Source organism: Corvus cornix, chromosome 5, assembly GCF_000738735.6.
Source record: "Corvus cornix cornix isolate S_Up_H32 chromosome 5, ASM73873v5, whole genome shotgun sequence".
Lineage (NCBI taxonomy): Eukaryota > Metazoa > Chordata > Aves > Passeriformes > Corvidae > Corvus > Corvus cornix.
Genome location: NC_046335.1, coordinates 29469160 through 29489148, shown reverse-complemented (window position 1 = coordinate 29489148; position 19989 = coordinate 29469160). Strand labels below are relative to the sequence as shown.

At 37.0% G+C, this 19989-nt stretch overlaps 1 protein-coding gene across 4 annotated transcripts in view; it reads right to left on the bottom strand.

Moving 5' to 3' along the window:
- STXBP6 (syntaxin binding protein 6) overlaps positions 1-19989 on the bottom strand; it is a 94892-nt gene that overhangs the window by 21079 nt on the left and 53824 nt on the right. The gene's annotated exons all lie outside the window — the stretch shown is intronic.

The following is a 19989-nucleotide window of genomic DNA, read 5'->3' as shown; positions in this document are numbered from 1 at the left end:
CAATTTATGATGGAAGACATTGAGAGGTTTGGTTTTGTCACTTTTTTGGACTTGTCCGTTTCTTTCTATGTGGTTTTAGTTTGTTTTTAACACTAGATTAACATACAACCAAAAGTTGATGAGTCAGAAACAGCACTAGTTCTTCTGGCATGGAAGACATTTTAACCATTTTGCATAATAAATAAAAATAGGTTGCAGTATTAAGTTTCACAGATGTATTTAACGCCGGAGAAGCATGCATTTAAGTGAAATACTCACTTCAAAATCAGATCAAAGAATACAAGGCAGAAATAGATCAGAACTAGCTTTAGAGAATATGTGACGGAGTCAGAAAAGTCATTGTTCTCATCATTTGGAACACATGGAAACAGAAGTATTTGAATTCCAGACCTCATTTAGAATCCAGCCCCACATGCATGTCCAGCAGCTTAAGCAGCAAATCAATACAGCTCCTCGTACACAGAAAGCTGTATTTAAAGTTATAAACTGTCATGGAGTTACAGTTCATCTCATCTGCTGCCTAGAATGTATTTTCTTTATTTTTTTTTCTCCTCTAAAGTAACTTTACTTGAATGAAAAACCTAAGCTGAAAACCAATCCCTTAAATACCTACCACACAATACTTTGCCTTGAGAAACAGTCTGAAAGCTCTAAACCAATCCACTATGAACTTTTATTTATTTTTCTTTAAGTTTGGATCTATAAATTTAATAACTCAAACTCTAGGTAAATAGGCATCTCATGACAAATGGCTTAAATACATTACAAAATTTCTAGTCATTTTGTGATGTATTTCTAGTGCACTGAAGGGAGAAATTTAAAAGCATAAAATTTTGAAGCAGGCAGTGGCTGCTGCAACTCTTCACCATGTAACAAGGATTTGCTTTATCTGGGCACTGTACAGATTGATAAATTAAACAGCCTTAACTTATATTGCTGTTGTGTCACCAGCTCTTGAAAAACCAAACGAACAAAAAAAATTGAGATAATCAAAAACTCACTTTCGTGAAACTGTTTCATTTGTGAAAGTGAGGCTGAGACTTGCTCCTGAGTAGGCCTGTGAAGTCCTCTGAAGGCATTGGCTATCTGTGAAGTTCAATCCAAAAATATTTATCAATTAAATGTTATACCATGATCTAGCTGTATATCAAATGCTGTACAGTGGATACTCATCCACCAGTTCACAAGGAAACAATTATGCACAGTTCTTCAAACTGGCTCTTAATAACTAGGGGTGGAAAAATCCTTAGAATGCACTCAAGACAGCCTTTCAAAAAAACATCTCTGATGAAGAAAACGTTGAACTCAATACCATGCAGTGTGATGTGATTTCATGGTCACTGAATCTAGAATTTAATCATTCCTATCTTTTAGAATCATTCCTATCTTTATGGTAGCAGAACTCCTAAAGTTCTCATAAAGCAGAACTCTTCAGACTGAGACTAAGTCTTAAAAGTTGCCAGGAGTTCCCTAAACAGCTTTTGATTCAGACAGAATAAAGAGAGCAAAATGAAAAGCAGGAGTACATTTTAACTAAAAATATTATTTAATAGCTAATACAGATTTTACTAGGAAATAGATAAAATTATGTATTAGAATTTGTGTCAGAAATGTTTCTTCTTCCCAAGCCAGTTCTTAAGGAAAAGGAGTAGGTTATGAACAGATTGTGGCAGAGATACTCCTCTATACATTCCAGTTCTTGAGAGCTACATATTGAAATGCTGTCTTTTCCCTCTAAAATTCTGTTTGTTCAATTACACCTAATTCTTATTCTGCAAGTCCCTTCATTCCTAGCTGCCAAGGAAACAACTATTTCTTGAACTTGCAAATAGCTCATTGACTAAATTTCTGACAGTCACATACACAATCCTGGTATGATATGGCTACCAGTTAGGCTGATCTTAGAGTACAATCATAGAATGGTTTGGGTTGGAAGGGACCTCAAAAATCATCTAGTTCCATGATGATTGGCATGGGCACGGACACCTAAGGATCTGCAGTTTCTGATCATGGAAAAAATAGTGACTTTTTTTATCTTTGTCCAGTTGCTACTAAATTCTGCAATTGGACTTTTTGATTCAGAGGACAAAGCACAAGTAATTTGTGGAAATGCCCCAGAAGTTTGAGAAATAAATATTTCTTGGATTTTCTTTCAAATGTCAAAGTACAAAGGCCCAAAGAAAAGACAACATTAAGATATCTATGAGGACTGACCCCCATTTGCTATTCTCACCTATGTAACTCCAAAACAAAAGGCAAGAAAAGATGATCTCTATTCCTCCAACATGAGCAGCTCTTCTTTCTGTCACTATAACAACCTTACAATTGTTTTCCCCCCATTTCAAAATCTTACCCACCCTGTTTTCTTCCCAAAGCAAGGAAACGAGGACTAGGCAGGGGAAAGGACACTAAATCATATCCCCTTAATGCTTATGATAGTAGAAGTTTGTATTACTCTGTTCTGCAAGGCTCCAAGGTAGTTCAAACTACTACTGTTCAGGGGACATGCTTCCACAAGCTAAATTCCAGAACTTTCCGACAATCAGACAAATGAAGCTGAGAATTAATATGGAGCAAACAGGTGCATTCTGACTTACTTAGGTATTGAGCAATAAGGACAAGATACACGAAACTGTCTTAGTATACCATGTGAATTTTAGGAAAACTATTTGCAGTCGGCTTCAGGTGACGGTTGTGAGCTTTGCTACCTGTCAATTCCAGCTTTGAGTTTGAGCACCAAAACTTGTAGTGTTTAATGTTTTCTCAGAACAGTTTCAATGAATACTGATTTAATGTGCAGTCTGAATTAATTCTAGAACTTTGAGCCTTCCCACTGTGATTGCCCAACTATTACCTTCTGCACATCTGCCACAGTTCTTAGACCCCAACTATCTATAATACAAAGAGGTGCTCTGAGAAGACTGTGGTAAAAAGAACTCAGACTTACGTTGCCACTTCCAGGATTAATTTTTTTTTAGGTACAGAGCAAAGAAAGGATATGTTTGCAGCAAAAGACAGGTAGCCTCACCGAAAATAAACAAAAGCAGCTAAAACTGGGGCAAGTTTAAATTCCCACTTGCTGGTCAAGGCTTGCCAGGTGTCAAAATGTTCAGAAGTTGAGGCTTGACTTCACAGAATGGCATCTCCTATTTTTGCCCATATTTCCTCTTCCTTCATTTGACAGTGCTGCTTTCTCACCATCTGGGATCTAAGGAACTGAAAGCAGGGACAAGCAGCACAGTCCCACCTTCTCCACTTGCCAAATAGGACATGAGGATGTAAGTGGCCCTACATACACAGCAGTATAACCAAACATTGATTCCTTCTGTTTCTTTATGCACAGCATAATGTTTTGACATAAAATTGGAAAAAAGAGAAGCTTTCAGATACAAGAGGCAAACTACTCCTAAGTTTAAACACATACCAGTTTTCCCACAGCCCTTCCCAATAGTTCAGAAAACAATATGTATCATCTGTCCACTTAAATCAGCTCTACTGCATCACTGCCTGTAGCAAGTTGCCAGACTCATGCTTCAAGATAAAAATGTATGAAATACATCTACCCAATTAACACATATTCATACATTCTTCGAAATGTAGCTTTATGTAAGTAACAAATTTTCTTTCTACATGCAAGTTACCTTTATCTGTTGAATAGTAAAAGAAAAATCAAGCATTAAAAAAATCAGTTAACCTGGTATTTCAGGTTAAGATATGTGCTGTATCTTCCCAAGAAAAGGGACTAGACAAAAGAGTTTTCAGGTGCCTTTACATTTAAAAAACCAAAAAAATTGCTTTGAGTTGCAACGAAAAAAACTTTTTTTTTTTCATGTGTATGACACCATAAATTGTTGTGAGAATTGAAGACAGCCTGTATGAATTGTTGAGAATTGTTGAGAGCTTGTATGCTTTCTAAACGTACCACTGACTGCATTAATAACAAACTGCTGCTTACAGGCAGAGTGCCTTGCCTTTTGTTTTTTCACCTAGTGATACTTACTTTTCATAGAACCAAGTAAATACTTGGCCTTAAAAGCAGATTTTATGACTATTCAAACACCTGGACCCCCCCATCATCCATACACATTACAGAAGACTCATCTTTCATTTCCATCAACATTTTAAAGCTAGAAATATAGAAAATTTTCAGTTTTAAATTAATAGCTTGCTTAAATTATTCTTCAAATACTACAGCAATATAGTTTAAGTTACTGATGTCAAGGCAACTGCTTTTCATAGTAGCAGTTATAAAGACAGATGTAGGTAACAGTGGCAAGAATGGCAGACTTCATTTTGTTGCCAGAGAGAAAGCTTCTGCTTAACTGCAAATATCTGGAATCTTATTAAACACATTTTCACTTCCAGAATGATGACTGAACTTCCAGGTTTTGTTTGAATTGCCTTTTACTACTTTATATTGCAAAGCAGCCAACTTTCAAACTTTTCCACCTCCTTTTTCCTGCACACAGCCAGCTGCATTTGAGGACTCCAGATATTTCTAGTCAAAACCAGCAGATTTATTGTGTGTATGTTTTTAGTTAAAACCTAGCTGAGAGGACAGGATGCTGCTCAGGCAGATCTACCAAAGCAGGGTTACTGTAGGGAAAGATAATAGGTATTCCAGCCAGGTCCCAGGGAAGAAGGATGAATTTCCCACAACCCAGACACCAGAATCTTCATCAGGGCCCTCTTAATTAGTGTAGAGCTCCTGCTGATCCTGACCTAGAGCGTTTTACATTAGCCTGTCCTGGCATGATAGAGCCTCGTCTCTTAACTGGAGAGTATTTGGTGATTGAGAACTTCAGTTCACTCTATTTGTCTGGATCATCTATACTTTCAATCTTCTTTGCTCTATTTTCCTTCAAAGGAAGGCAGCATCCTACACAGACTTTGCTGAACGGGATACTTTAAAATCACCTTGTAAGCATTTATGCACACTGCAGAAAATCTCACTTCAATTTAGCTGAGAAATCAAGGCTCAAGATACAGACCACAGTGAATATCTGTGTGGGTTGTATTTTTATCACATTCTGGTCATTTCAGCACCTGCAACTGTGGGGAACCAATTAAAATCAATACTACAAAAGTACTTGTGAACTTAAGTAGAATTTGGCATAATTCCCGTACAAGTTAACAGATGTGCATCCGCAGCAGAGAGTACACTAGGAATTACCTCACCAGCCTGAAAACAATGTTTGAACTTCACAGCAAGTGTCCTGAGAGGCAGGAAGAGGCTCTGGAAAATTAAAGGCTGAATTTGTTACTCAGTAACTCATACAAAGAGCATGGTATATAACGAACAGTGCTCCATTTCTAAGCTTGCTTAGATAACTTGACAGGCTTCAGGTTCTGAAACAAATTGGCCAATGACTTTTAAGATCCTACATTCTAGGAGAATCCTGTTGTAACAGGGTAGAGGGTTTACTGGAGCTTTTAAAGTTACTTAGAAAACTGTGTTTTCTTGATTTTGCACTGGATCAATGACCTAAAACACAGCAGATGAGACTGCTACTAAAGAAAATACTTTCCATGCAGCAGATGCAAGAAAGGACTATTAACAGCCATTCAAGACAAAATCCCCAGTTTTTGTTATACAGTGGCCTAAGTCAGAACAGCAGTGGACAAATTATTCCATACACTTACAACTCAAACTCTCAGAATTCTAGAGAACCCTGCACATACACATGCGGTATGATAACATCTATATCTCAATATAAGCAACTAAAAAAGTCTGGTAGACTTTTACCACCTAAGGCTATGAAGAAATTAAAACACACACATCCCCAAACCAATAAACTCCCCAGAAACGTATCAGCGGGGAGGTACAAGGGCTGACTACAGGACAGGTCAAGAAGGAAGGAAAATTTTAGCGAAAGCCAGTTATGTAAATCCCATCCATTCAACAACAAAAACCAGTACCTCAGCCTTTGAAATACTCTACCCACAGTTTACAACCCACAATACATTTACTCAGGCTAAGCCACATGCCCATCTTTTCTTGCATCTTATTGCTGCAAGTGTAATAATTACCATGAAGGGACATTTTTACATGATGATGGTTTTTGCTGTCTGAATTATTTTTTATAAACAACCACAATAAAATACAGCTACAACACCTGCATTTCAGGTTGCACTTAGCCTAAGATATAAAAGTAGAAAAAAAAAATCTCTAAAGTATGTATATTCTCTTTTTTTTTTTTTTAAACTTGAATTAAGTACATTAAAATAAGACCAGCAGTACTATTGCTATTAGATCTGGGAGAAAGCTCATGTTATATGTCTCACACAAAAGAAGTGTTTTACAGATCAGCAGGTCTCATCTCTATCACAGGTATCCAGTAGTAGTCCAGAGAGTAATTTTTTTTGTATTTCATACAAAGCAGTTAAGGAATGAAAAACCTCCTTGAACAGTAATTTTAAAAGCTATTCCACTAAAGAAAGGTCCGTCAAGCAACATTTTGTGGTGAAAGAGAATTGTGCACTGCTAAGTCTCACTTTGATATGCAATTAGAGGACAGCTGAAGGACTTTCCTAACAGCTTACATACCCCAGAACACAGACTGTATAACTAGCACAAGTTTAAGGTGAAGGTCACCTCTGTAAATTGGAACTTCATGCCCACACACACTTTTTCAAAACTTTACACAAAAGGCTGACTTTCCAAAGTCACATAGAAAAGTGATTTATGATGAGGTACTTAAATAATAAAGTATTTTGACAATGTACATTCTCAGACTATTCAACTGAACAAAAGATTAATATCTAAAATCATAGATACAAGACGTCACAATAAACTTAATTAAGTGGAAATATCCAGTAGGTTGTCAGAAAAGCCAAAAACTACTGTGGCAAATGCATTGTTGTCTGCAGCTTTCTTCCATGAAATCTCAGCAAGTCAATTACAACACATATTTTTTTAATTGTCTGTATTAGTGCTTCCCCAGAACTAATTGTAAGAAACAATATCAGAAAAACTGTTTGCAGTTCTTTCTCAACAATTTTACTGACTTCAAAGATTTTCAGCAGGTTCATTAAATTTACTAGATTTAAGACTAAACATTTCAAGTGCATGCCACCAGCTTTTTTCCAGTTTAAATTATTTTTCATTGGAAGGAGGCCTATTGATTTGTGAATAGAAATGTATAGTTCCTTATTTTACAGGATTACTTATTGCTGTTTTATAGGCGTATTTCTTACAGGAATATACTCCACGTAGTCCTTTTAGACACCAGATTTTTGCCCAGTCATGTGGAAGGGCATGCCATCCTCTGTATTCTCAAATGAAATTTGGCTTCGGATTTAATCTATCAGCTGTGAAGCTACGAATCACAGAATTGTCAGGGTTGGAAGGAACCTCTGGAGATCATTCAGTCCAACTTCCCTGCCAAGGCAGGATTACCTAGAGCAGGTGACACAAGAACTTGTGCAGGTGGTTTTTGAATGTTTCCAGAGAAGAAGACTCCACAACCTCCCTGGGTAGCCTGTTCCAATGCTCTGCCACTCTCAGTGAAAAGAAGTTCTTCCTCATGCTGAGGTGGAACTTCCTGTGTTTTTGTTTCTGACCATTGCTCCTTGTCCTGTCACTGGGCACCACTGAAAGGAGTCTGGCATTATCCTCTTGGGATTTGAAATATTTATATATGTTAATGAGATCCCCTCTCAGTTGTCTCTTCTCTAGACTAAATAGGCCAAGCTCTTGCAAGTCTCTCCTCACAGGAGATGCTCCAGACCCCAAATCATCCTTGTAGCACCATTGGACCTTCTCCAGCAGCTCCTTGTCTTTCTTGTACTGAGAAGGCCAGAACTGGACACAGCACTCCAGATGTGGCTTCACTAGGGCTGAGTACAGGAGCAGGATCACCTTCCTCAATCTGCGGGCCGCACTTGTCCTTATGCACCCCAGGATATCACTGGCTCTCCTGGCAGCAAGGACACACTCCTGGCTCATGGTCAACTTGGAGACAACTGTTTCCAAAGAAGAGCAGAACATGGAAAATAGCCCACTGGCTGAAGTACAAAGACCACCTAAAAAGATTTTTAAGAAGCCTCTTGTATTTTTGTTATTTTACATACTACTGTCCCCATGCTGCTTCCCTTTGTACAAAATTAAAAAAAAAAAAAGAAATCCCCAAAACCTAAAAAAAACCCCAAAATAACCAACCAAAAAAAACCCTAAGCAAACAACAGCCCACAATCCTTTTCTCCTTTTTAGCTTGGCTTGTAATGAAAGTAGTTTTCAGATTAACAGACACTTGCTAAAGCCTTCCAAACACTGTCATCCTACCAAAATAGATACAGTGAAGGGAAGGAAAACTAACAGACCCAATGGCATGGGTTCTTTCACTACAAGAAAGACTTTTTGACACATTAAGTCAAACATTAAGAAGCCAGATCTAAAGGTACAGCTGAAATGTGATATGAAGCCACAGGAGAAAATAAAATTCAGTTTGGAAACATACTAATGTTTTATTTTGGGTTCCAGGTCAAAACTGAAGGGTTATTTAACAAGTATGTGTAGACTGAATTAATTTTGTCCATCCTCTATAAATGCCAACAATAGAAGCTACTACTACAAATGTACACTCAATTTCACTCTACCAAGTACCAATTATCAAGTCACAAAGCTCCCAATGAACATAAGATTAAAAAAAAAAAAAACAAACTGTTTAAAATATTTGTACCTCCAAACCGAAATATCTCATTGATACATAAGGTAGGTAGAAATCCAAAGAACCAATTAAAAAAAATGAAGTCAGAACTTAAGAAAGTTATTTTTATACTACACATTAGTGGTGACCATTCAATGCACAATAAATAGGAAGCACTCAGTAGTATAACATCCAAGTGCTATAGCATGCACCAAAGAATTTTGGTATTGGCTACTAGATTGTACTTATATGTCACTTTTTCTGAAAGATTAAAACCAGTGACCCTCCTCCAATAAGATGCAATTCCATAAGTCTTTCTCCTCCTTCACAGGGCAAGAAATAAGCCACTATTTTCAACATTTCCAATATATAGACTAAAATGCAAGACCTCGGCTTATTTAGAGATTGACAGATGGAACTAGGAGATAATTAGTGAAGTGTACATCTCAAAAGCTGTGTAAGAAGACATCTACGTTCTGTGAACTGAGTTGGCCTTTTGAAGGGTTATTAATCCTCCCTGCAGGGCCAACTGATCTGACAAGTCAGGTCCTCTTAGTTAAGGTCTATGAACAGGAAATGCATACTAACACCTGGTTTGAAACAGATCAGCAGATTAGAGTTTGGGTACTATCTCATCTAAGCTTGGTCTGCTGTGGCACACTTCGTGAAAAACTGAAAAATAAAAAAATTCTTTCTGTGAAAAGTATAAAATGCACCAAAATTGTTACACATCTACCCCATATATCTGCTTTTCAAAACCAAGCAAAAAACCCCAATCTGAAACAAAAAAACTGCCATGAAGCCAGAAATAAACTCATGTCTGTTAAAAGCACTACTGCTTGTTTCTTTTTTTTCTTGTTTTGAAGTACCTGAACAATAGAATTTTATCTGTCCAAGTAGATAGGTATGAATTATTTGGCTAAAAGTGTGTGTTTTGCCTGACTGTATTGGACCAATTTCCTACCAGAAAACAGCCAGTGAAAGTATAAATGAGTTGACAGTACACAAAGGATAAGGTAAAAGCAACTCACACTGAGGGAAGAATACATTTTTTTAAAGCAATATCCACAGTGTTCCTGGACACAGTACACTAATAACAGCCTTTGAGAGGGGAAAAACCAATTATTATCTTTTGCAGATTTTGTGTATTAGTAATACATTTATATTTATAGCCAAATTAAAAACAGGTGGAAGGAAAAAAGAGTTGTTCCCCAGATCCAGATTTCTCCTACATTCAAAAGGTTAAGACTAAAGATATTCTGAAGCAGATAAATGCAACAGTTTGAAGGCTGCAAATGGAGAAAAAAACGCCCAAAGAACAGGCATGAAACATACAGAGAGTTTGGATCAGAGAGATCTAAAATCTCAAATATTTAAAGCAGTTTCACTATCTAGGACACTCAACAGCTTGAACTTGAGGCACCAGATGTGCCCCCTTAGCTTCCAGCCATGCTGTGAATGTTGGTACAAGAGCTATAATGGATGGAGCTGCTGGCTGTCTTGGTGGGTGATTCTACAGAGAACATTAGTACCACTGCAATCAAATTTTTAAAAAACTCTTGCTTTTTAAAAATCAGGAGAGGAAAAATACAATGTTACAGTAGTGCAAAAAAGCCCTAAACCATGTTGGTATCTGGAGGACAGAGAATTCTCCAAACTAGGATAAATACGGTAGGATCACTTTACAGAGGGGAGGGGTAAAAAAAAAAGAAAAAGGCACTAAGAACAGACTGGGTATGAAGAAATGCTCAAAAATCCCCAACAATCTGAATATAGAGAGAACTGATACTACAAGCAGAACTATAACACCTTGAAGGTTTGCTCCTACTATTGTCACTATGTATTCATTGCAAAATGCAATGAGAGGGGTGTATTTTGAAGTGGATGAACTGGTTATTACATCTCCCTGTACTTTACTCTTCTAACTGATTTTCAGCTTTCCTGTAGTAGGAACTGAGGTGCAGACCAGCATACGATAAGGCAAATTTGGTACCTGGCAAGACTGTTACAATGTGAAAAAACCCACAAAAAATATCGGCAGGTTTCCTAAAACTATGTACTTGAATTTATGAACTTTAAACACAAGCAGATCTAAAGACGTGCACAACCTGAGAAATGAAATCTGACAGTGCAGCTTTTCTGTCTCATGGCATCTTATCTCATGACTGACTTTTTTCAGTCCTTTGCGGTGCATTGAAGGTAACAGGGTGGATAACATATACCACACTATATGTTTTACAAGAAACTCTGGAAACACACTTGATATGGAAAATGCATTTGATTTCTTCCCACCAGACCTAGAAGGTTCAAACAAGACCAGATGAAAATAATTATTCTGATTTGTTTAAAATGTAAGACCCTAAACGAGGCTACTTCTTGTATTTACTGTAATCTGTTGAGAAGGCTCAGGACACTTGCCGCCTAAATCATGAGAAAACAGGTAATTTGTGTTCACTTTCATATATCTGTTGCCACACCTAAACTAAAGCAGAACACATCAAGTCCACCCACTCTACAGCAGAAAACAGAAACGTGCCAAATAAAGCCACATCCATCTAATAGTTCAAGAATGAACATGTAACAGCCACCACTGAAAAGCAAAATAAGATTCAAATACCAACTTTAATAAGTAAGACTTGACTGCGGGATTTCCTCATGAGGGAGGTTCCTCTTGAAAGTTAAAATCAAATTCAATTTCTCTCACAGCATAATATTGTTCCAATCTTCCCATACTACACTGCTAAATTTTGGAAAAGATAACCAACTAATTTATGACTGAACAGAGATACTTTTGTCAACACTCAGCAGGAGCAAGCATAAAACCAAGCTAGTTTTTTCTTGATAGAACTTTTCATCTCTCACTAAACGTCTTGCGTTTGCCAGCATCCTAGTTCTTATGTATTGTACTTGTCATTCAAAGCAAACTCAATTCAGGACTAACAGATAGATCAAACTCAATCTTCAGGGGAAAAAATGTCCGCTGGTATACATGACAGCCTCAGAAAGCACGCAGCATGTTGACAGAGATTCAATCTGAATCTAATATTCTGCTTTTTCTGCAGAAAAGTTGTTGCTGCTTGTACCAATTCCATCACGAAACTTTAAAGAAGCTCTTGTACACAGCACTCAGATTACCAAGATTTCCTGATTTCATGACAGACTGAGATTACTTTGCCAAAACACGCTAGAGTTCCTTCACTGTTGCCTGCTCATTTATACAAGTCAGAATCACAGAAACGAACCTGACCTCTCAAGGTCACTGAGTCAAACCCCTGCTCAAAGTGGGGCAAACATCATCATTCAGTGAGGTTGCTTAATTGCAAAAGATAGTAAAACCAAATGCAGAACTTCACTTTCCCATGGTGATTTTTTCCTTTCCTCTCTCCTCCCCTTCTCTTTCTCTTCTCTCTAACTAATTGGGGTTTCCCCAGCTGTAACACTTGTCACTTTTGCCTTCTAGTTTTCTACTGTACACATCTAAGAAGAATGTAGTTCTACCTTCTACAGCCATGAAAAATTTAGGAAATAGAAGGCTGCAAATAGATCCCTCTCCTCGGCCTTGTCTTCTCTTCTGATCTTTTCTAAACAAAACCCGCTTCCTCAGAGTCTCTTCCTGTCATTAAGCTACACCTTCCTAAATAACCTAATTGACTGATGCTGGACTCTCAAGTTTAACACTATGCACCTTAAACTAGGAGACTGAAAGTGGGTTTCCAGATGCAGTCGCGCATGCCCAGCTGAGGGGAATAATCACTCCTGCTGATCTGCAGGTTATGCCTCAGCTAATGAAGCTCAACATGCAGATCATCTTTGCTGCTTCAATAGTGGGCCACTGACCCCTGTGCAGCCTGTTTTTCCCATGAGGCTGCTCCAGACTTGACCAGGCAGCCCTCTACCCCAAGCAGTGGATTATCAGGCCAGGTGCAGATTTTCACACTTGTTTTGGCCCAACATCAGGAAGTCCCTTCCTGTTGCCCCATTTCCACATCTAGAGTCAGCTTATTAAAAGTCCTACCTCCAATTCTGTATCATCTGCAAACCTCAGGGAAGCATAGCACATTCTGTTAGCCTAGTAATGGAAAAGGACATGAACTAGGACTGGCTCCAGCATGAGCTTCCACACCCACCATGCCACCAGCAGCTATCCAGTTAGACACTGAACCACTGAGGAGACACAGAATCACTTCTTTGAACCCCGTGGTCCTCTCAGCTCTTCCCCTCACCTCGTAGTCCACCTCTCCTATCCAAATTACCCTATCTGCCTACAAGGACAGCGAAAGCCGTGCTGCTACACTGCTCCATGACTCTATTCCCATGTGAGTGAGTGATACTAGATTTACTTGGGTATTCATAAATTCCTTTACAAGCATTAATTTACTGCTGTAATGTAGAACAGTGAGCTATAGATATTCTGTCTTTTGGTGTCAGTTTTACATAATACATAATTTTTACCCTCACCAGTATTTTACTTATGGCGTAATTATTGACAGCTCAGGGTCTTAAACACTTAGACCAATTCTGTAATGCCAAACATAGTGTCTATGGGCCTAGCACTGAGCAGATTTGCAAATTAAATTTGATTTGTAATTTTCAATTTAAGTCACTTTTACATAAGCTTATCGTGAGATCTTGAATGGACTCTAAAAATACACAGAAATTACATACTTACTACTCAGAAATAATTCTGTTATTCCACTTAACTGCCCTCTTGGTGTCAGCATTTACTTCCAATCAAATTCTATATTCTTAACATTTATGTCAGTCATTTTTACTGTGCAGACCACTCTGTAAAAACTGCAAGCACTTTAAAGAAGGGGAATAAAGTAAAAGAAAAAACCCATGGTATTTCTATCAGATTATACATTTTTCCTCTTGCCTCTATTCAAAATTAAACTCATACCAAGAAAAAGAAGAATCTCCAAACACCAGGACTAACAACTGGATTTTCAACATATACAAATCAATTGTATGAAATTTATTTTTCTTGTGTGGAATTTATTACTATGCAACTTACATGCATTTTTGTATTTCCAGTTACCTTTGTGAACAGGGGATTTTTTGTCAGTTGGTTATGACGTCTTGGGAGTTTTTTTCTTATTCTTTGCTTTACATACCCCTAATACAGAAAATTCCCATCCTGGAAGAAAAGCTCCTCTGTCCCATCTGATGTTTTAGTAGAGCATTTGCTTGATTTTTCTGTCCTCTAATACACAGTACTAATATAATCTATTATTCTAAGCCTCATTGCTTGTAAATTTGTTGTTAATAGCTTCTTCCCATTCCACAGTTACAGCCAAGAATCACCATGAGTGTTGGCTTATCTGCTGCCTAGTCCATGAAGGCTGTCCTGAAATTAACCTGTTAGAGTCATCCATACATACTCCTTGGTAAAACCGGACAAATGGTGCAGCAAAGAATAAAATTGGTTATCTTTACTGTAAATTGTTTAAATGTATCAGTGTGTTTTTCAAGGGCTTGGAACTACATTAAAATTTGACATTTAAGACATGAACTGAATGGCTTGAACTTGAGCTACAGTAGTGGCAATAATACCTCCATAGGTTTTTCAGCTTCCTTAAGCCTTTACCCTTTGTGAAATAAAATTCTTTCAAAGCTTGCCAAAAGTCTTGAACATATTAAACCTTTACAGTAGTAGCTACTTAGACCAGCAGCTAGTCATGTTCTCCTCAAAAGACAATAACTGGCCTTTTCAAAATAAAAAAGTCCAATGTAAAATTATTTTATAAAATTTTTAATGAAAATACAGTTGCATTACTTAAATGATTAATAGCTGCAGACAAAAAAAGGGGACTGTGTCCTGAGTGATACCTTTGCAAAGCAAATCAGTATCACTGCAATACATGCACTCATATTCAGCTTTGGCAAATCAGAAAGTAAATTCTGAACACTGATCAGAAGTTACATGTAAGCACTTCCCCTAAGATATTCCATGAACTATTTCTGCTTATCCTACATTAATTAAGAATATATTTTAGAAGATGCTTAGAGATTTTACCACAGCCTAAGTCTCTTTGTTGTCAATCTCTATACTAGAGAAAATTTGCACGTGTACAAATGTATAAAGTTAATTATTGTCCAAGATTTTTCTATTCTTCCAACAGTCTAAAAATAGCATTTCCAATGAAACCATCATAAAGTAAACTGACACTACTTTCTTCACCTCCTATTACTAATACTATGTATTTTCATTGCAGATTAGGAACAATTTCCTGGTATATCAATTAATTATACAGTTTTTAAGTTGATGTAAGAAAAAAGTTTACTGCCCAACATCCTTTGAAATTATATTTGCTATGTGATCAATGAACTAAGAACTAAAGTCATAAAATTCAGAATGTAACTTACATGCACTGACTTTTGAGCTTAAAAGCATTAAGAAAGAAAGTGGTACACTTACAGATCCATGGCAGACTTAGCTACTTTTTTAACTTAACATTCAAAACTCATATGATGAGAGCTGACCAACAAAAAAAGGGTCAACCTTCCTGAAGAAAATAACCTTCCTTTAAAGTTGCAGGTTTTGTCAATTAGGTTAAGCTTCAACAGCTTTGTCCACTGATTTACATTACAAAACTGACCCCTCAAAAGTATTCATTTTAGTGAATAATGCTTTTATAGTTCCACAGAAAAAATACTATAGTGTTGACTCAGATTTAAAAAATACTGTGAAATTGTAAGTTTCTGGGCTATCACTATCAATATATTAAAAGCCAAACTAACTTAACAAAAGATACCCTATTTTACTGAGAACTTTATCTACCAAAGAGAGAAGACATGAAGTCCCTCTCCACATATTATGCAGTCTGTCCAGCTGGTCAACAGGCCATCAAGAGGTGTAAGTCCCAGTCCAATTCTAATTTACACACGTGGCCTTTATATCCACTCATCAACTGATGCAATCAATACCAATCCTTTTATGACTGTCTATACCGAGGACTTAAGATCGGATGTTTTACAGATTTAAGAAACAAAAGAACAACAAAGTTCAGCCAAAGCAAGAAGAGAAGTAACTTCAGTGTCATTAGCAGTTCCAGTTGGTGTTGTTTAAGATTTATTTAGAATCCTCAAATTCAAAAAAAAAAGAAATGTCCTGGAGAACAGTAAGGATATAAATGTAAGCATTACAAGCAATCTATTTCCAGTTTGTAATGCCTAAATGCCACTTGAAGAGTTGAACCAGGACTTACTTCAGAGAACAGTGACTTCACGTGAAAGCCAAAGAATGGCTATTTCTAGTAAGCAGGTTTTAGACTGTTCTCCTCTCCCCCTTACCTCAACCATCTCTATTTAGATGGGTTTGATTTTTTTTTTCATTTTTAGCCACGATGCACATTTTTGAAGTTATGCCAAAAATTAGGCAAAATGCGTATCTTATTTTCTTGAAAGACATAATTTTCTATATTCTAAGTATAACATCCTTTTCTGGTCTTTCTGAATATAGAGAATTTAACACTTAATTATCTGTGCTTCCTTTGCCCCCTGCTCCTCTCGGCTTGGTTAAAGAACTTACTAAAGACTTCATAGACACAATAAGAGCCTTCTTTTCTCAGTGCAACTGTATTAAGACCACTCTGATCTACATAGAGAAAAAAAAAACCCTTTAATATTCTTGTATAATACCTTTTTCTCATGCAAAGACAATTTTACAGACTCAAGAGTGACTATTTTAGCTTGCAAGCTAGCTATACTGCTGAATCTTTTATGAACAAGGCATTATTGGAACCACAGCAACAAATCCATATAACTCCCCTTTAAAAAGTCCAAGCTTAGAAGCAAAACCAGAAATACTAAACCAAATAAATGAATCAGAAGGTTTGTAAAGACTGTGCTATCATCAATTTTAAAAGGAATCACTGACCATTTCAACAGAATATATTATCCAATACTAAAAAGGGAAGAAATATAAAATGGGGAGAAGATTAAATAATTGTTATCTGACAAAGATGGACTCAATGTGGCTAAAGGAAAATTTCACTGAGCAGTGAAAAGAACACTGTAAAAGTCTAAAGCATACTGGTATAAGCAAGTGAAAGTCTCATTTCAAATCAAAGGTTATTTACTTTACTGGGCTCAGATCTATGCAGTTTCAGGAAGTGGGGCTGGGAGATCCAGGATTGCAGCCCATCTATCACTGTTTCTCAATGCTTAGAGCTGCACATTTTTATTACACACCAGTACTGTCTGCACAGTTCAGACGTGTAACACTTCCCTTTCCTATCAGAGCACTGCAACCACGGTATGACAATCTTCTTAAGTGTCAAGATAAAATGAGAGCAGACAAGGACCTTTGTCACAATCTGTTTTCTCCTAGTGGTCCTCTCCTGTGCCATTTCCCAGCCAGCCAGGCCCAGACATCAAGAGATAACTGGATCAGAGCTTCATGTCTCTGCCCAATGTTTCAGGAGAAAACAGCTCCAGGCCACTGTCTTACACACATGGCCTAAGGATAATACTTTTGTTTGTATAAATTGAGGACAATTTCATCCACGCAGTGTCAAACTGTGTCCTGCTTCAGTAATAAATAACTGTTTTGATTTGTTCAGCCTGGAAAAACTCACTACATTGCATCAAGACCTGTTTTATTATTAAGATTTACATTTTGTGGTTGGCTCTTTCAATGCTAGGAATCCATTTTTTGTACATATAAGCTCTAAACAAGGAATCACTTTAATGTTTTGTTTCTTCCAGATAAGCACACATCATAAGGAGACAGAGGTAATTCAAAGCAAGCCAAATGTGGTGCCTTTATAGCTGGCTTCCCTGTCCTCTACCCACCAAGAAAATACAGTGCACTTCCAGACCTTTTCCTCCTAGAAAACTCAGACATAGTATTTACTGAATTCCTTTGAAACTAAAAAAATAAAACAGAATTGTTGCTGAAGAATTTCTATTAGAGAGGGGAAAAAGCGCTCACTATCTTTCCAGAGGAGCAAAAAATTAAGAATTAAAAAAAAATTTTAAAATACCACTAATTAGTCCCTGCAAAGACAAACGTATTCAACAAACCTTTATTTTGCTTTCTTTTTCATACTAGAACCTTACTGAATAAATAAATTTCAGATGGAGTTATAAGCTGGAAACAGAATAGAAATGTAAAAAGTGCTTAAAAAAAAATACAAAAATCCATGTAGTTAAAAAAAAACCACACAGGATTTGCCTCATGCTATAAAGACTTGCTTTCACAGCTTTGAAAAATTTACAATAAGAGCATATTTTCAACAGCTATCCTAATTTGTGCAGGTCTGACCGTGTCTCCCAGTGAAGGTTGGAAAATCAGTTGGGTATTTCCAAATCCCAAGACTGTAGCAATAAAGCTATCACATCATATAATTTGCACTGGAGTGAAATTTAAGAGAAATTTCCTAGAAACACAAGTTTTAAAAAATTACCAGCTTACTTACCTAAGTAGAGATTAATAGTAGCAGTTAGACAAAACACCTTAAAAAGGAGGGGATGGGAGAAGGGGAAAAAAACCCCCCCACAGGCCACCCTACAGGCTACTTTTCCTAATGAGAAACCTTACATTGTTTCGCAAATATTAATTTCCACTACCTTTTCCATCTGGTAGTTATTCCCAGTTAGTGACCCGTTGCAAATACAGCTGTTTCAGCTTATGCTCACTCAGAACAGCATTCTACTGCAAGGTAGATGCTCTTCTAAAACCAAAGTTATTGTTCTTCACCCCAAAATACATAAATAAAAGATCAAGAATAGGATCCCTCACTTTAAGGGGTTTAATTCCCCATTCCATCTTTTCACATGATTGTTTGAGAACTCAAAAGAGTTAATTAAAATTATGTATTAAAACCATTATGGCATTCCTATTTGCGTTCTCCCTTACCTGGCACTTTTTCTGTCACTGGCTTTTCCAGAAGCAACAACTTGTCTTTCAAAACTTAAGTCTCTGTTCATGAAACAGTAAATGGGACATCAGAATACCTGAAAACCACTGGGACACAGTAATTAGTACCTATCATTTGATTTGCCTAACTACTGCAAGAGCTGCTCATAACACTTGCTGCAAAATCTCCCGTGGCATCAGCAAGAGATGCTCACTGAACCCTGTCTTCCCTTGAGAAAACTGAAATGGTTTGCTCTTGCATGAACTAAAATCTTAAATCCACAAGATTACCTATGAACCTAAAAAAGGTTTTGTCTGTTAGAGACAGCTATGTACAAGCAGCACATTGCTGCATCAGCTGGTTTAACAGTTCTTAAGCGAACACATCTGCAACCCAGTTCTTGGTTTCCACAGACTGACTCTATCACAGCTATAAAGAATATGCTATTTGATACTAAAAGGAATGAGCACTACCCTAGAAAATTTAGATGCTATAGGGACAGGTATTCAAGTACTTAATAATTTGGCACTGCTAGAAGTGCAGGGGTGTGTCCCTATTAGCATGTCAGGACAGAAAATGATGGTAATGAGGCCTTCAAAAAACTCTTTAGAAGTCAATTTAGCCTTGTCAGAGATTTACTGAATATGGTATAATTGCAAAGACTGCCAACACAAGAAGCTGAATGTGATCCAGAATATAGCTATAGAAACTACAACATCAGGGAAAGAAAGCAAAGGCATTTGGACTAAAAGGATACAAGGACTAAAATTACAGGGGAAGGGAGCAGAGCAGCCTTATCCCATTTGAAGGTTTTTGTCTTAATGTCTTGCTCTCCCTAGTCAAACTCAGCAGCATGGTGCACAAGAAATACAGTAATGATGAAGACTTTTTTAAAAGAAGCATCTCAATAACTTACAATGCTCAAGGATTACTGGACAATACCATAGGAATAGTAATATCTCTAGGTTTTAATTACAGTTTAAAGGGATGTCTGCTTCAGTTGTATTTTATATGCCAAGTTAGGCTGAAACATTCCCTGATTAACAGGTATTGAATATGACTAGAAAAAGTATAAGAGCATAATTAGAATCAGATTACTTTAGAGCAAATAGTTAAACCACGTCAATTTATCTTAAGGAGAGCTGAAATGCATCATCATCCAAGTGATGTTTCACAGCTACAACACCCCCACATGCCAGGCATTTAAGAAAGGATCTAAAAAAGAAATATTTCAGAAATATTTCCACCTTTCTGTGCTGGTCAAATTATCCAGACATAAGAGTTATTCATTTCATTTTAAAAAGACCTTGCAGAAAGGTCACTCCCACCCATGGGAACACATACACATTAGCATCATACTTCCATGAAAAAGGGTGCTATCTGATGCAATACTTCTGCTTTAGAAAGAAGCAGTTCTTTACTTACATCCCACCATAAGATACTCACAAGGATTAGAATGTAAGAAAGAAAAGAATTCC